This window comes from Protomyctophum parallelum, assembly GCF_964188405.1.
Source record: "Protomyctophum parallelum genome assembly, chromosome: 15".
Classification (NCBI taxonomy): Eukaryota; Metazoa; Chordata; class Actinopteri; order Myctophiformes; family Myctophidae; genus Protomyctophum; species Protomyctophum parallelum.
The window spans coordinates 24,101,593-24,121,303 of record NC_139710.1 but is presented as its reverse complement, the minus strand read 5'-3'; positions in this window follow the sequence as shown (position 1 = coordinate 24,121,303).

The following is a 19,711-nucleotide window of genomic DNA, read 5'->3' as shown; positions in this document are numbered from 1 at the left end:
CCCCTTGCCTTGATAAGGAGCCTGTCCTAGACCAGTGGCTATCAAAGTGGGGTCTGGGGACACCCGGTGGTCCTTATGGGGGGGGGGGGGGTTCCAGTTAAATTAGTTCAGTCAACGTCAACGCCAGTTTAAACCCATTTAAGTAGTTTGTATTGTTTGTTTCTGTATCAGTGGTGCTCAATATTTCATGTCAAGGACCCCCATCTGAAAATACGTTGTTCCAGGGACCCCCAGAAGCAAAGATTTGAGTTAAAAATGTTTGCTCTGAAAGAAAAATAGCAGACCTACAAGTTCATAGCGCCACTCGGTGGCGTGCTATGAGCTTGTAGATCCAGAATGGGTTAAATCCTATACACACATTGGCTATTTGAAAATAACCGCTCCTCGCGACGTGTTGCGAGCATGTAGAATCGGCTATTTTCAAAATCTATCTAAAGAATTGAATTAAAATAAAGAACAATTTGGAACATTCTTGAAACACTTGAAACTTTACCCTACAGGCACTGGCTGCCAGGCTGATTTGAATTGAAAACACTGGCTTAGACGATCATTGATTCCTCGTCGTGGTCTTTACCTCGGACCAAATTGTCACGGGTCCACTCAGGTCTGTTGCCGTCATTTGAAAGAAATCTGGTCGGAATCGGACAAACTATTTTTTAACATGACAACGTTCGAGAAGCACTGTGAATTGACCCTGTGGAATGGAGGAACGTTGGCGTGGTGTGTCTTTCGGGCCCAAACGTCTGTCCCGTCACTTCCCCATATAGTTAAACCTCCATCCTCCTCCGTCAGCGCAGCAAGAGGGGGGCAGGGCACTCTATTCTCACAGAGGGTTTGGGGCCATGTCCTGCCCGAGGATGCATTGTAATCTTTATCAGGTGCTCAGGTTGCCATTGACAAGTTGACCATGGGCCCGATGACAGACGCTTCCTTCACAAAGACCAGAATAGCCTTTATATACGGAAACGGCGTCGAAGGCAAGCTGGCAGGGACATTCTTAGACAGTTGGTGGAACAGTAACTGAGTACATTTACTCAAGTACTCTTACTTCAGCCGCAGTCTCGAGGTGCATTTCGTTTGCTGTCGGGCAGAAACCTCTTATCTCCATGATGTTATTTTTATTCATTTTATGTTTTGTAAAACTAATACTTTGACCCTGACAAAGAATCAACCTGGGGACCAGGTTGGTTAATATGGGTTAACCTTCTATATTAATCTCATGTAAACGTATTCATTGCAACTTATGTAGGCCTATGAGCGAGCAGACACATGCGATTGATATATGGCCACTTTTCCTAATAATGGTGACTCAACCAGGCAATCCAGGAACACTTTCCCTTGAGATTCGAACTCACTTTTCTGTGGAAGTTCTTGACATCAGACTTCCCAGACAACATTGACGTGTCATACGTCACCAGGACATTTAGTGCACTAGCTGTTTCTCAACTAGTGGCTGCTAAAAACGATCAAATCTTCACTTTCCTACATTGCCTAAATGCATGTTCAGGGTCAGGGACCTAATTTCTTTCTTTCTTTCTTTCTTTTTCTTTCATTCTTTCTTTTACTGTAACAGTATATTTATATTAACAGTATATTTATATTGGTACTAAAATGTATGGCGGCGGTGGCTCAGGGGTAGAGTGCCTGGATGGTAACCGTAAGGTTGCCAGTTCGAACCCGGGCTCCCCCAGAGTTACTATCGAAGTGTCCTTGAGCAAGACACTGAACCCCTAATTGCTCCCGATGTGCTAGTTGGTGCCTTGCATGGTTTCCGCTGCCATCGGTGTATGAATGTGTGTGTGAATGGGTGAATGTAATGCACAATCTCTGTAAAGCGCCTTGGATAAAGGCGCTATATAAATGCACCATTTACCATTTATGATAATAATCTAAGTAGAGACTGGCTATTTCTGGAATAGCTATAGCTTTGCTTCAAATCTGCTGCAAGTAGATTTTCATAACACACTGTACTTAGTCCATAATCAATCAAACCACTGCATGTTTCGGACCTTGGTCTGCTTTATAACATACAGTATATACTGTCATAATCAGAGTGTGGCATGATGGTCTTTTAAGTGTGTACGTATGTTATCTTTAAGGTAACATCATTTTATTAGGTTATAATAAACCTCCACCTCTCACTAAACCCTAGGTTAGCGGGTTATTCGGGCCTGGATTCCAGTAACCTGGATTTTAACCGTTGGCACTGATATATCATTGGTTGCAGCAGTAGCATATCACTGTTGGGCAGATACCTTGTATTTCCATATTTCCGAGTTTTATGTATTACGTCTTACTTCGTCGAACAAGATCATCGTGCAAAAGTACAGAAAATGGCCGATCTTTGAGCTCTATAGATGGTGGACTGTCTATTGTTGTGCTATTTTGGGAGAAAGTGAAAGTTGAACGTGAAAGTGGTTAAGTGTATCTGTGGGTTGTAAAAATATTGAACCAATGAAAAGTATTAGCAAGAACTTAAATAATATCTACATTGGATGGATCCAATGGGTAAATGTTTCCCCCCCCCCGCCCATTTCCTGAAAAGTATACGTTTTGGACATAATATTTACTCTCTAGCCAATAATGATGACATAGGCTATAATATTCCTCATTCAGTTTTTACATGCTACTTGTGTTGCCGGCGTGTTTTTAACCATAATAGCAAGGTAGCTGTCTAGACTCCTAATGCTTCATTGACTTTCAGAAGCACTCCTTTCATAAAGATCACATAATGACTTGAAGGGTTCACACAAAGAGGGCCCTCTCTCTACTTTCACATGCCAACGTCTTGTGATCTATACCCTTGATGGCTATTGACCGTACGTAAAATTTGATTATAAAATCAATAGTTCACATGGACTGCGTGACACAGTGATGCTATACGCCGAGAACAAAGTGGTCACCATGGGCAGTCCGTACAAGGAGAAAACATATCACATCGAGCATTATTGATTTGGTTATTACGTGGATAAAGCTAGTGGTTATACGGACTATACGGTCTTAAGATGAATATCCAGAGGGTTCTCATGATACTGTAAGCCAGTGTGGTTCTCAAACTTTGTCATGCCCACCACAGGAACCCCCATGCAGATTTTTGTTGTTAAAATGCTTCAAAAACAATTCCAAAATTCTCACTGATTTTCGAGGCTTTCTATTGTCCTATCCTAATCATTATAGGCGTGAACATTTTCGAACATTTTCTCTTTTCGCCCCCAAAACAAATAACGGCAAAAGTTGATCTACAGGCTCTCAACATGTTGCTTGGCGATGCATTGAGAACTCCTATAACTTATTTTTTGCCACCCCATATTTCATTCAGAAATCACGCCTCTGTCTGGGGGTCCCCGGACCCCTCTTTGAGAACCACTGCTATGAGCCACTGGGCTAATATTGATCCACTATTCTCTCAATCAATGCTGTATTTTGCGTGTCTTAAAGGGACACTTCACCCTTTTTGCAAAAAAATATATGTTAATGACGTTTAGAAGCTTTAGATCACTTTCCTGGGGGTATTTATGTGTGTAATATGTGGTTTTAGTTATTTTAGATTGTAGCAGTGAGCCTGTTGTCTCTGATGTCATGGACACTGGTCTCACTACCTTCCTGGACTACAATTCCCATAATTCTTTGGTGCACTGCTCCTCCTTGTGGATAGGGGGAGAGCTGTCTTACTGAGACAACATGTAGTCCAGGAAGGAAGTGAGCCCAGTGTCCATGACATCAGAGACAACAGGCTCACTGCTACAATCTAAAATATCTAAAACCACATATTACACACATAAAGATCTCCAGGAAAGTGTTCTAAAGCTTCTAAACGTCATTAACATATTTCTTTTTGCAAAAAGGGTGAAGTGTCCCTTTAAGTACCAGGTCTTATTACTTAACTTAAGACCTGGAGGCGTGGTCAATGCTCTTTGGCCACTCAGAATAGCAAAATGGCATTGATCACGCCTCCAGGTCTTAAGTTAAGTAATAAGACCTGGTAATTAAGACACGCAAAATACAGCCCCATGTCTATGTAATGCTAAAGCCGCGCACCGGTTGACAAAAGAAACAAAACATAAAAAACAGGGACATTTACTATGAAAATGTGTTTTTCCCGTTGGTCCGTCACGCCCCCATTCCCATGTCCCTGTTATGCCCATATATGGAGATCCCTGATGTCATTAATATTAAGCACATATGGGAATATCACTATATGACCATATTGTGACAGTCTCATGATAACTATATCGGGCTGAATTGGTTACTGTATGTTTTGTAATAACAATCAAAATCTACAGAGTAACTAGAAACTAAGGTTTTCAACAAGTACAAAATCTGCCTCTGAGATGTAGCGGAGTAGAAGTAAAAGTACTGAAAATTGGAAGTAGTAAAATACACTACACAGAATTCTACTTAAGTACAGTACTTGAGTAATGGCAATTTACCTTACACCACTGGAAAATGTTGGAAAAAATGCTAGAAAGCCTATTTCCCGTTTGTAAGCAAACCTGATTTACTCCAAACTAACAGTGTTCATTAAATAAGGCATCCTTAATGAACACACCACAGTAGGTCAATATTAATTTTCTGCATTCATAGTGTGTTTGGCCCAGTATGCTGCTGCCTTGCAGTTCTCGTTTCCTTGATGCTTTCTCCACACAAAAAAAAAACAACTCGCATGTGACCTTAAAACGAGTCCTTGCAACATTCATTCCCCCCCCCCCTCAATGTTTTTATTATTCCTCGTCGTAAAAAGAATGTGTTAAATAAAAAGCAATTCATGGGCTTAGATATGAAATGGCATTTAGTTTCCCACAATGCCATCTCGGTGTCCTGAAGGCTGTCTGAAGGTTTACTCACTGTCACGAGTGCTCGCCTTCCCACCTGCTCCACCCACTGAATTGCGGGCAGGAATGTTCCCCCGAACAAAGCTATAGCACCATCTATTGTGGAAGCACAGCTGAGTGCTTATTTATCTGGTGCAACGTGCATGCGCACACGTGAGCACAGGCACACGTGCGCACGCGGCGGCACCCACGCACATGCACACACACACAGTAATACTATATATATACTATACTATACTTGTGAGGACATCGACATTTAGGACGGAAATTTTAGGAACGCCGTTTGTAAAATGTTGCTGTGTTTTCCACGGTAAAGGTGTCTGCACACTTCATTTTTCAGATTATTTGCGGCGTTTTTCTAGTCTGCATTGACCTTTAGCCTATACTGTAAGGCCGGAAAATTGCAAATCTACAAGCTCACAACGCATCATGCTGCAACGTGTTGTGAGATTGTAGATTGGCTATTTTTGGGTGCAAGACAAGTATGAAGCGTGACTCTTATCCCTAAATCTCCTAATCCTCAAATTCTACTATACTTGTGGGGACATTTGGTAAAAAAGTGCACACACGCACGCACGCACGCACGCACACACACACAGCTAACGGTTCCCTATTTCGGTTACAAAATGGTAACTTAAATAGGAGGTCACATGTTTTTAAAAGCTTTATTCTTTTAAGCCTTAGTACATTTAAGACATGTAATGAATAGAGTAACATCTTCTCCTTTATTCAACAGCCATTTGTGGATAATACAATGAGCTGCATGTTTTTTTACTGTGTTCTGTGTTTTATGTGTTCTGTTTTCTAGTATCAAAGGTTTTAGGCAATTAATTCGTTCATTATTGACACGCATGCATGCACGCACGCACACACACACCATTGGCAGAGCACTAAAGTGCAGGAGCCATTTTATCATGCAGTAGTACTTGGAGACCAGTATATAATAATAATAATAATATTAAAAAAATAATAATAATAATACACACAGTGGTGTGAAAAGTACTATTTTTTTTAACTTATGTAAAAGTATAAATACTGCAATATAGAAGTACTAGTAGTTACAAGTAGAATCCAAAATATAGGCTACAAAAGTATTGGTATAAAATTGTACTTTGTTTTCAAATGTATAATAATCTTTTAAAATAGCAGATCTACAAGCTCACAATGTGTCACATCGCGAGCTTGTAGAACGGCTATCAATAGTATCAAATGACCAAAATGTGTATTTGGCCGAAATGTGTATACAAAACGGGCCACACCTGTAAACCTTAGATGTCAATCTTAGTCAACCACGATAGAATATATTTTAAAAAAGTGGATATTTGGATACAATCCGAAGGACTATAATATTAAAGAAATGTGTTTCACATGAGTCGGCTATAAAAGGCAGATTTGAAAAATGCATGGCTGATGGCTTTACGCAGATCAGCGCAGTTATAGGTAAAACGCGACGAGGCCTCTTATAGCGCCACCATGAGGCTGATTTGAAAATAATAATATTAATAATAATTCTTGTCCTCATGTCAATGTACTTTGTTGCACGGCAATGAAAGAGCCATGTTGTTGTATCCATGCAGGGTCGCGATGGCAGGAGCCTGGCTGGTGGCAGAAGGATGGTGACAATAGCTCTGTTGGTGTGAAGGACACTGTGGACTGGGACTGTCCCCTACCCTACACCCCAGCCTGGACCATTAGCCCATTTTGGGCAGGGACCCCTTTTGGTGTTAGCACTATGTTATATGCTTTAGCTATTGAAAAATAGCAGATCTACAAGCTTGTAGCGCGCCACTCGAGCTTGTAGGTCTGCTATTTTTTGAAAAATCGAAGAACGACTGACATAGAAACATAGCTTTTTCAGAAAACTGTCGGGATGTAGAAGATTTTTTTAGAATCTGATCTCAGGTCAGAATGGGTTAGAGCCACATGGGTCAGAGGGACGCAGGACATGGTGACCCAATAGCACTAGAACTGGACACTGGACACTAACCAGTGTTCATTTTGGCGACTACAAACTCGGACCAAAAATAAATAAATAAACATACCTTTTTCTCACTACTGAAAATGAAACTAAAACTAAATAAAGACTAATAATGACTAAAACTATACGCCAGTTCTTTTCTTTATTGACAATTCAAAAAATTAAAAAACTAGACAAAAATGTTAGGGTGGGACTAGTGGAGAAGAGATAAAAGACAAGTTATTTTATGCTTGCTTGTGCATGGGTGTCGTATTCCGAAAATAGCAGCTCTACAAGGTCACAACGCGTCATAATGCATGCATATTTTGTAATACTATTTTAAATCTACAAAGCAACTAGTAACTAAACCTTTCAAATAAGTAAATATTTGCCTCTGAGGTGTAGTACATTCAAAGTGTAAATGATAATAAAATGGAAATACTTAAGTAAAATGTATATATATATATATATATATATATATAAGTACGTATATAAATAAGTATATATATAAGTACCGGTAAGTATATATATAAGTACAGTACTTGAGTAAATGTACTTAGTCACTTTCCATTACTCGTCAAACATCAGCTTGGACCATCAGAGTGACATGCAGAGGGCAAGGTGACCCCATGAACTGCAATTTTTACAGGAATCAGGGTGCGTGTGTGTGTGTGCTGGCATATGAGAGCATGTGTGTGTGTGTGTGTGTGTGTGTGTGTGTGTGTGTGTGTGTGTGTGTGTGTGTGTGTGTGTGTGTGTGTGTGTGTGTGTGTGTGTGTGTGCGTAAGAGAGCGTGTGTGTGAGTGTTTGTATTGCTATAGTAGAATATGAGAAATAGAGGACAGAAATAGAGGACAAGCATTTAATGGTTGTTTTATCATTAAAACAAGTTTTAAGAGCATTTAGGTTGGGGTTAGGATCAGGAATAGACATTTAAATACTCTATGAACCAGGGAATTTTGACAAAAAATGTCTACCACCGAGCTACCCAGTCAAAAGTTAAGGGGCATATTTATTTTTAGCCAATATAAAAAATACCACAAAACATTTGTACCATTTTTTGTACCATCAGTGCTGTTAACACTACGACGTCGGAGCAGCCGTTCTGACCAGATTTGAGATTTAAAAGTTTATTTTCTTAGCCCATGGAGTCCAAAGAAAGTTTCCCTTGCATGACTTTGTCTAAATATTCGATTGAAATCATCTGTTTTTTTTTCCATTTGAAACGTTTTGTAAATATGATTTACTATCTACTATCTCTTACTCAGTCTGGCTATAATCGGCACAATCGACCGCCGTCCCCTTTCTCCCCCATTCGCCTTTTGTTTGCGCTGCTTGATAATTGTGTTAATGGTGATTCCCCGACATTTCCTTTTCACTTGATATCGTTTCGTAGAGAGGGCCTAGACAACCTATCCTAAATGAAAGCCCCAATTCCGTAGTTTACATGGTATTTTGAATTATTTTAAATGAGCAAAAAATGAGCGAGTTATGATTTAAAGAAAAGGGGTGGAGAAAAAAAAAGAACACACAACACAGACAGCTGGAGACGGCATTGTTCAAGCCTGCATTCCATGTCCAACGAATTAAATCATATACGTTTGGCTGGTTAATTAACTTGGAATTTGTTTATTATTTTGATAAGATAAGAGGAATATGAATACAATGATTATTATCCATGATGAGGGTGGGATGTTATTGAATGCATGCTCGGTTAGACTCGACCCGACATTTACTTTCCATGAAGCGAGAATGCTTTCCGATGCGCGATACAAAATAGTGTTTGAAATAATTCCAACCAGATAGACCTCCCGAACCTCTAAATGTTTTGTCAGTCAAAAGAACAGTTCTTTCTGCAAGCGACGTGGAACGTATGTAGTAGTGGTGGGCATAGATTAATTTTTTTAATCTAGATTAATCTCACTGCAATTCTGGAGTTAATCTAGATTAATCTAGATTAAAATGGCTCATTTGAACTCTGCCGAAAGCATTGAAAATATGTGTGCGCTACCTAAATAATGACCAGAAGTAAATCCTTGAACGGGCCACGTGGCCCATTAGACCAGGAGCCCTATCATAATTGGTAATGAAAATATAATAATAATATTCAATACGATGTACGTGTGTTATACATTGTTTATTCAGTTAAACACGAATAACCATAAACACGTTACCATACAGGCAATTTGAAACAGTGGGTGCAAGAACAAAGTACCCCCTTTTCTGGGATATGACATTAATTAAACTGTAAACCTAGAGGTGATGAAGAACTGTTTAGAGTCAGTAGCTTTGTGACATGATTTGAGTCCAACCTCTACCTCTCCTTCTTCCACCAGTCACTCAGACACACCAGCTTGTTCACATTAGTGCTGTCAGTTCACCTCTATAATCCAATTCGAATTTCATTGCTTCATTATTTGTAATATTCGGAAATATTCGAATATTTACATTGTTTATTTTAGCTCATATTTAGCCTATAATAATACACAGAATAACAACCCATTTTTTAATGCTTGCGCAAGTTGGTTACATTGTATTATTAGGCTACTGCCTACCGTCATTGCGACGCATTATCACGGGCCACGGCCCGGTTAAAAACGAGAATGATACACACCATGAACTGACCATAGACAATATCCCCTTTACAGCTCTCTCTTTAGCCTATTAACCAAATTAAAGTCGCCACAATCGCCAGCCTATACACGTAGGACTGGACAGAAAGAGAGTGCAGAGAGTACAGACAATAATATGCCATACTATTAGGCTGTTGCGCTGCGCTCCTAATGCCTTCTCCACGGCGCGCACCGTGGCACATGAACAATAACAACTCCACGTGGAGTGGACCCACGACGAACCACGTATGAATTAGATAATTTATAAGAAATGGCACGGCGGCCATCCTTGCAGGCAGTGACAGAATGAGAATCCTTAGGCTGTAACCTGTTCATTTTGGGGGGCATCAAACAACAGCCTGTTGATGATGAATGATACTATGAAACTAACAATGAATTAACTAGTAGGCCTACTCACCTAATGACGCCGCCACGGAGGATATACCATGTTTAACGTAATTCCAAAGTGTTTAGCCTACATTGTTTAAGTCATAGACGCATGCGGTTTTTGGCTAAAAGCATGTTGTTGTTATTATTCCACTGCCACCCGCACCGGTACCGGTAGACTCAAGACTGTCATGGTAGCTGGCTACAACCTGAAACAACTTCCTCTTCCTCTTCAAAATAAAAGCTGCTTGTAACAATACTTTTATTTCTTAAGTGAACTACAGGATGTAGTAGACGCAGAATGTATAGTGGATAAATCACACAGAAGGCAGGAGAAATAAACTCCGCAGGCAGTCGGGGCTTATTATTTTTAAATCTTGCCAACAGAATGAACTGGGATAATAAATGATAAAAGCTCCATTCGAATGGCAATTTGAAACGTGAAATTCCTAGTTTGCTCGCTTTATGCAGTCAATGCAGACCCAGCTCCCAGACCCAACTTTGAGAATAGATTAATGGCGATAATTTCTTTGACGCGCGATAATATTCTCGCGTTAACGCAGCACGTTAACGCCGATAACGGCCCAGCATTAGTATGTAGGCCTGCTGCTGTGGATTAATTTGTTTCACAGCCTATTCTGGCATATAGGCTCAATATCGCCAGCTCTTTGTCAGTCAAAAGAGTTCAGCCTGTCCGTCCTTCTTTATCTGTAAACTTTTCTGCAAGCGACCAGACCCGTGGAACTTTCCTTTTTCTCTCTCTCTCCCTCTCAGGGAAGCATGTAAATGTTCATGAATTCAATAACTGCGCGATGTTATAAACAGCAGCTGAGCTGCATGGGGTTTCTTTATTGTATCACCAGGCTACAGACTGTATAGCCTATATTTTTCTATTTAGTGTACAAGGCTTACATCCGGTCTAAAGCCCACGCACTGTATGCGCTGATTTCCATACACAATACATACACGATCCGTATCCTCCCCTCACCGGATGTTGAATTCACAGTGCTAACGGCCGTATTTGAACGTCAAAGAAATGCGATGTTTTTTTATTAATTAAACTGATATAACAACATAACGTGGCTAATAATTGTTTATTTGGAATGTACTTTGGCTGGTAATTTAGGTAAATATAACGCGACTCACTTGTATAAGTAATTTACCGCGGACAGGCCGCATTTAATGCAATACATTGGCTTTAGTAATGTTGTTAGCTTATAATATTAGCAACTGTAAGCTAACGGCTGGAGGACTACGGACAATCCGGTCAATAACATCATTACACTTCAACATTAATACAATTATGTCATGTTTACATGCCTAGTCAAGCAGTCTGTACATCGCGTGGGGTCACATATATTAATTACATCGATAATCTTGGCTCTTTTGGAAGGAAAAAAAGAACAACAAAAGGCAGCAACGCGACACTCTTCCATGGCTATGTTGCAATATAGTACTAACGGGCAACTTATATATATAATATATATTTTTCACATGTATTAGTTTTATACATTTTAGGAGTGAAAACATGTGTTTAGAAACATATATGATTTAATTCGTTGGAAATGGGATGCAGGCTTGAACAATGTCTTCTCCAGCTGGAGAGGGACGAGTGGGGGAGAGAGTGGCCAATCAAATCGCACCAAAAACACGGTCCCCCTGACCGCTCAGCCGTCTGAGTAGTAGTGTAATTTTTTCAGACTTTCTAGTGTTAACCGACAGGGTTTGAAGGAGAAGATAGATAGATAGATAGATAGATGGATAGATAAACTGATATGATGATAGAATAGTTTTCTATACATTTCGGGGGGTTACGGAGATTTGACAGCACCAAAGGATTTCGGCCCTGTCCCCTGTCCCTGTCAGTCAGTCATACGATTTGTCACACACGTTACCGCAGTGAAATTTGTTCTCCGCATTTGACCCATCTCTTGGAGCAGTGAGCCGCAGCCAAGGAGCGGTGAGCTGCAGCCGTGCCGCGCTCGGGAATCATCATTTGATTAGTAGATTTGACCCCCCAAACCAACGGGGAGTTGACGCTGAGTGCCAAGCAGGGAGACATTGGGTCCCATTTTTACAGTCTTTGGTATGACCCGGCCGGGGATCGAACCCGACCTCCCAGTCTCAGGGCGGACACTCTAACCACAAGGCCACTGTCTGGTCCCTGTCCCTGGCCCCTGTATTCATCAGGGACAGGCTATAGAACCGGCCCCGATTAGAAATAACATTCAAAAAATTGCTGTCCTGCAGAAATGTCGATGTCCTCACAAGTATGGTAATACAAAAAATCTGTGCGTGCGTGCGTGCGTGCATGCGTGCATGAGAATGGTTGGACCTCAGAAAGAAAACATGGGCCTTTTTCTTTATATCTGTGTCGGGACCCCGTCTGAGTCAAATGTGTGATCCTTGATATGGCAGCAGATTGAATGTGTCAGCCGGACGCTTAAGCGATGATGAGAGGGTGCCACCCCTGACTGCACCGTTCATTTTTCTCACAGGGCGTGAGGGGGTGTGAGTGAGTGAGTGAGTGTGTGTGTGTGTGGGGGGGGGGGGGCATTCGGTTTGCATTCAATCAATGGGAGTAGTTTATTGTTTATTGTGCGATGGCGTGTCTGCGGCCCGGAGCGAAGTATAGCAGACGACCTGTAACCTTTTGTTTTTGACCCAAAGCTTCTCGCTCGACGCCCATTATTTGAATGTCCTGCGGCTCAGACAAATCATTCAGCATGTGTGTGTGTGTGTGTGTGTGTGTGTGTGTGTGTGTGTGTGTGTGTGTGTGCTGTGCTGTGCTGTGCTGTGCTGTGCAGATATGATATGAGATGGGGTTGGAGACTTGGAGCCGAGGTCACCGGGTATAGACGCGATCCCCCCCCGTCGGTCTTTCAAGGTGGCACAGTCCTTAACCACTTATAAACCCTACTTTGTTTACCGGGGTCCCGCAGGGCTCTGTACTCATAAATTCAAGTTCTCCGTCGGCATTCCATATATAAGCATACTGTATGTACTTTCTCTAGACTTTTACAATTACAATTCACAATGAATAGACATTTAGCAGAAAACCTCTTCTCCAGAGTGACTTACTATAAGCAAGGTTAGCCTAAAAAATATCAATTGAATTGAATTGAATTGAATAACGTAAATAATAATCTGTACATTGACACTAAAGGGTATATGCAATGCATTTGTCTAAATAAGATTCAGGATTCACGATGTTTATTCCTAAGTAAGTGCACTGTGGAAAAACCTGTGGAAAAACCTGGGTTGGGGGGTGCTCCATAACACATTAATAAAACAGTACATACATATAATAAACGCATGTAAAAGGTTTAAAAAACAAAAACAAAAAAAGCATACAAGGCCGTAATAGCACAGAAACATGCTCATCGCTTGGACGTGTTTAGTAGTGTTTACTACATTTTAAACTTTGTTTCCCCCCCACCCCCCATTCTGAATTCCCGTAGACTTGTTCCAAGAAGAAACAAACAATCCCGGCAGGTTTCACTCATATGGCTATGAAAAAATCAACCGACTGCGAGAAAACGCTAATGGTACTGCCACCAAATTAGTTACATTTTCACTAGAAACACGACAAATCTGTTTTCCAGTGAAACAAAAAGGTTAGGTCGGTTAGTACGGGCTGAGGTGGACTCTGAAGAGGTGAGTCTTTAGATTATGGGCGGAAAATTGGGTTGAGCATCTTCAGTTCTAATAACTGCACTGGGGAGTTTGGTCCACAGTTTTGGGAGCCAGTTTACTCTCTTAACTCTCCTCACAGTAACACATGGCTCACCTGTCTGACGCTGAGCGGTGGCCGTGCCGTTTCGGTCAGTGCTCCAAGCCTGTGGGACCGTCTACCTATTAGCCGTTATTTTCTACACCTTTCTTCGTCACTTTTTCGAACCAGACTTAAAACACAGCTGTTCTCCAGGTACGTCCACAGTGGCATAACTTGTGAGATTCTCGTTCCTTAACAATTCCCTCTTAACGGTCCAATTCCTTAATGATTCCTATAGGGGTTCCAAATGCACCCTTACAGGTCTGTCACTCAAGAGTGTACAAATGGAACCAAATCGACCCCATTGGTGCACGTTAAGAGTTATGGTGGTCCTTGAATTATAAACCACAAAGTTTCTGTACTTGCATAGCAGATAATTGGTATGTGGACTTCACATCCATATAGCAGCTTCAAGAGTGCGATGAAACCCGTTTCCGGAAACGGCTCCAAATGTGATGGAAACCGATTTCCGGGTTACTCAATGCCGGACCCAATTCCTTCGGTTTCCGGATATAGTTGTGAGCTCGCAGATTGGCTATTCTCTGTGAATGTTGGCCTATACGATACCCGGGATAGGGATGCCAGGGATCATGGGATCAAGCAATTCCATTCATCAGCCCGAGAGAGGAATCACTCAGGTGAGGTGCATGGACAACCGTGGGGTTATGTGCTTTCGGCCCCTCGCCGTGAATAAAACATGGGATGCTGGGTGGGGGGGGGGGGGGGGGGGGGTTGTTACTATCAGTAATATTGCGAATTGCCAACAGTGACTTATGCAAGTTCAAGGACTTTATTGATCGGCGGGGGGGAGGGGGGGGGGGGGGTCTTAATCAAAGTCTGTCTCCCCCCCTTCCACCAAGCACTTGGAGTGATTAAATAAGTCAGACAGCGCTGACATAAAGTCTTTGACTTTTTCATTGCTTCTCTATCACGCTATATGCTGCGCTGTGCTCAGCATCTTCTATACCCAGCCTTTTGTTCCTGACAAAAAAAAAAAAAGAACGAAAGAAAGAAAGAAAAAAAAAAAAAACACAAGAGAAAGAAGAGTAATGGGGTTTAAAAGACGGACTCATAAACTAAGGTCATTCTGCCACTGACATTATGTTGGGGTTTTCATTGTTGAATGGTATAAAGCCAAACAGCCAGTGGAAACATCAGGCCACTAATAGCAACGCGTGAGAAAAACAAATCACACACTGGTGCAAATTATAGTTCTGTTTCTCATAAGTAGTCTTGTAAACACCTTGATGACTTAAAAACACCTCAACGGTTTGGGTTTCAAGATAAGTTGAAATGTGGTGAAATGTGGTCCTTTAATGTAAGGGTTATAGCCATATTTTTGTGAGGTTAGGGTTAGGTTTAGATAGTTGGACTACTTTGTGGGAACTCACTATCACTATCACCTCACTATCACCTCACAATAACGGGTTCCACCGCATCGGGTATAGAAATGTAGAACGACAGCTTGTCTGATATCAAAATGAGAGCAGAGGCAGTGTAGTGCTTCCCTGGATGTAAACATTGAAACGTACGTGCTCCTTTCTTGCATGAGAAGAAGAAGAAGAAGGAGAAGAAGAAGAAGGTTTTTTTTAACAGCCTCATACTTTCGCCGCTGCTCGGTACCCGAGCCCAAAACCAATCCCTTTTCATTATTATAAACAACACAATAGCTAGTTGTGAGCTTGTAGTGAGCTTTTTGCACTACTTTTATGATGGTGTGTATAGGAGTCAGGACATTAATTCACAAAAAAGAAAACAACATAAAAAGTTGAAGTACAGAAATACATATTAGTACAACTATGTTAACTATGATACCATATTAAAACGGCAACATAATAGTACATTTAATTATGAACAAATACATTTGTATAATAATACTGGATGCAATAGAAATTTCGGTGAGGGTTACAGCCTTGCCTTAAAGACAGACATTATACCTTTTAGCAGCAGTGTCAAATATGTGCAAAAGCAAAGGCATAAATAATATCCTGTATCTATGAGACAAGATATTCTTTCAGCATAGACCTACTGTAATTATTGATCACCAAACCCGTTTACTCAACCAGCACTCAAACATTTCTAGTGTCAGCAGTTATGTTGGCAACACACACACACACACACACACACACACACAGCAAGCAATGACAAGAATGTAAATAATTTGTCTAAAGACATAGTGGTGAGATGGTGACAGATAGGCATGCAGCGGTTCATTTGATAGCGTGCATGTGTGTGTGTGTGGGGGGGGGGGGGGGGGGGCAGTGGGAGTGACAGGTCCTAAGCGCTGGCAGCGATCACAGCCTACTAGAATAGCATGCATGATACATATCACTGCAAAGATCACCGAGGAGGACACACACACACACACACACACACACACACACACACACACACACACACACACACACACACACACACACACACACACACACACACACATGCGGGGACTTCATTGTTTTTAGGATAGCCATTTATACTTTTTTTTTTATCCCACGATTTTGTAACCCAGTTTTCTTTTCACCCAGTGCCAATTATCTAATGTAATCGTGGGCGCTACACTTCCTCTGCCAACCTGGGGGGGCAGCGGACTGACCTCATGCCTCCTTCTATGCATGAGGAGTCCAAGCTGCTTCTTTTCACCTGACAGAGGGGAATTTCCCCGGCCGGACGTAGCGCGTGGAAGGGACACGTTATTCTGACCAGTTCCTTTCCCCTCCATCAGGCGCCCCGGCTGGCCAGGGGGAGGTAGTTTTAGAGACCAGGATTACGGCATGTTTTTGTGAGGGTATCTACCCTAGGGGACACGGGGAGAACATGCAAACTCCACACAGAAAGGCCCTATCGCCAACCCCCGCCTCGGGTATGGGCACTGATGACGCGGAGGAGGGAACACGCCGCCAGTGCCCACAGCGTCCCCAGCGGGAATCGAACCCAGGACCTTCTAGCTGTGAGGCGACAGCACTACCAACTGTGCCACTTATACATTTTAACCCTAACTAAAGCCTGTACTAAATCAACCCAACTGTACTTATAGTTATGGCACTGTGTATAAATCACATAACTCTGACAACCTAAACCTAATGTCTAAATGTTTAATACTAACCTTATTGTTGTAAAACCTACACATATCTTTCAATCATAAATCGTGCGAGGACCAGTATAAGGACTGTCTACTTATCAAGTTGCACTATACATTCAGTCCTTACAAGCATATACAAGTACTGTACACGTGTGCGTGCGTGTGTGCGTGCGTGCGTGCGTGCGTGCGTGCGTGCGTGCACATTTTATTATTTTATTTTATTTTTTGTATGTCTGGGACCCAAATCTGCACTGTAAATTCCTCCTCAGCTCATCATTTAGCAGCAGTTGTGCAGGTACAGTAGCAGTGTACAGTGTGTACAGTGTTTAATCAAGTGCCTGTGAGGAGTCAAGCCTATACTGTATATAAATAGAATTACAATTTACAATGTAGGCATTTAGCGGACGCTGTGAATCAGAGCGACTTACAGTAAGCAAGGTAAACAGGAGGTAATTCATCAGCTGAGTAGAGACACAGCTGTGTGCCAGGAGGAGGAGTCAACCAGGAGGAGGAGTCAAGCATTCCTATAGGCTAGGGGTGGGCAACTTTGAAGATGGAGCGGGCCATAAGAGTTCCACACTCACTCCAAAGGGCCACATATTGCATTACTGTCGCAGCAAAAAATAGCCGATCTACAAGCACAAAACGCATCGCACTGCGTCGCGCTTTGAGCTTGTAGATCGGCTATAGTTTTGCTATTATTTGAATTGAAATCCTGAATTATCTTTTGCTATTTTTTTATTGGAATCCTGAAAAGTAACACTTTGTTTTGTTTTTTTCAAATGCCTTTCAAATGCCTTTAATCATAGTTATGTCAATGAACTATAGGCTATATAGTTTATGAACTAAATACAAATACTTAAATTCATTTTTTTTTTTTTGGAAACAGCTGAAATAAATCAATAATGTATCAGTATTCCGATATTAACCTGAGGGCCACATTAACCCATTTTGGGCAGGAAACCCTTTTGGTGTTAGCATTATGTTATGCTTTAGCTATTGAAAAATAGCAGATCTACAAGCTCATAGCGCGCACCGAGTGGCGCGCTACGAGCGTGTAGGTCTGCTATTTTTTTTTTTTATCGAAGAACGACTGACATAGAAACAGCTTTTTCAGAAAACTGTCAGGATGTAGAAGACATTTTTAGAATCTGATCTCAGGTCAGAATGGGGCCGCCAGTTGCCCATGTATGATATAGGCAGTTCCATTACTTATTATTTGTGCCTATATGTTTTTGTTTCAGTCTATTCTTTGCCGTTACAGTCACAGACCCATAAGGGTCCAATTTGGACCTCTTGTGGTCCCCGGAACCGACGTTGAGAACCCAGTTAACCCATTAAAGGGATTGTGACAAAAAAAGGTTTTGGAATTGTTCTTGTTTTTTTTAGGTTTTCTAATCTCAATTGCACCCAAAAAACATGAACTTTTAACATTCAGTAGATTTTCTGTGATCTGGGGTTTTCTGGCTCAAACAGGTGCTCTGATTTGCCGGCAGTAAGTGACATCACTTACTGCAAATCCCATATATGTCAATGGGATTTGCCAGCAGATGTCACTGTTTCACTGTGTTGCCTGTTTTCATTGTAGCTCAAAAGGCCCAAAAAACCCCAAAGAAAACTTCAGACCACAGAAACTCCACTGAATGTTCAAAGTTCAGGTTTTTTGGGTGTAATTGAGGTCATAAAACCTAAAAGAAAAAAGAAAAAGAAAAAGAAATGAAAATGAATGTCATAAAACCTTTAACATGCTCTCGTGTCTTTAACTGTCATTGCTGCCCTTTGTCGTCGTCCCCCCCACCCCCCCCCCCCCCATCTCCCTTTGTTAAGTCTCTGAATCCAATCTCAGCTCAATCAGCAGCACGTGCTCAGGTTTCCTTGATGCGCCTCGCCGCATTCTGTTGTGCAGATGTTAGACAAGAAATAAAGGTCACACATTTTCACAAATGTTACACAGTCAGTCCGTCCGTACTCCCCCCCCCCCCTCTCCCCTCCCCTTTCATCCAGAGATAGGGGCTGATGGGGGACCGGGGGTTATCGGATTCAAATTCAAAAGGGAGATAAAACATTTTCTTCTTCTTTTTTTTTATTACGTTGGGAGGTGTGGGCCGTGGCGAGGCGGGATCAGATTAAGACGGCAAACAAGCGGAACATGGCAGGGTGTTTGTACAATAAACTCCAAAGTCTCTTTTGAAAGTTGAGCCCTTGATCACTTTGTCAGGATGAGGTTGCAGCTTTGAATATGCACCCCCCCCCCCCCCCAGGGCCACATGAGATACATATCTTTTTTTTGCTCCTCCACCCCTGTTTATCTTTTGCTTACGTTTTGCCAAGTCATGACTTGACGATTTGATTTGACCTGACAAATACAAAGATCAAGTGGATAAAAGCAGCCGAGCAGAACTGGCGCTTGAAGAGGGCGTTTGCGGTTCGACTGCAGATCTGATGGGGGCCACACTGTACCGGCATGCTTTAACCCGTTCAGGCCTGACGTCGAAATTAAAAGAAAAATAAAAGTTTTCAAAATTATGACAATTTCTCGAAAGATTTGAGCGCATTTTTACGATTTTTCAAAAATAGCAGACATACAAGTTCATAGCGCTATAAGCTTGTAAATCTGCTACTTTTTAATAGCTAAATTATAGCATAATGTTTAAAACACCAAAAGGGGTTCCCGCCCAAAATGCTTTAATCTGCTTGATATACATTCTGTTCATATCCACTGAGAAGATTTGATCAATTCCACAACAAAACATCCGCTTTTGTTTCAAAAGTAGAGTATCCACTTTCCCCCCTTGATTTTTTATTTAAGTTTGGACAGCGAATTCTCTCTCTTATATACCAAGGCCGCAACAGGGCCAACAGGGGGCCAGCAAAGGGTTGCGCAGGACCAACACAGCAAGGTGAGCTCGGTAACTACAACTATGACTGCAACGATAATGTTGTGAGCATCCATGCTGATGTACGATACCTTCTGTGTAACAGTAGCGCCAAATGCAAGCTGTGCCAGAGCTCACAGAGAGAGAGAGAGAGAGAGAGAGAGAGAGAGTGAGAGTGAGAGAGAGAGAGATC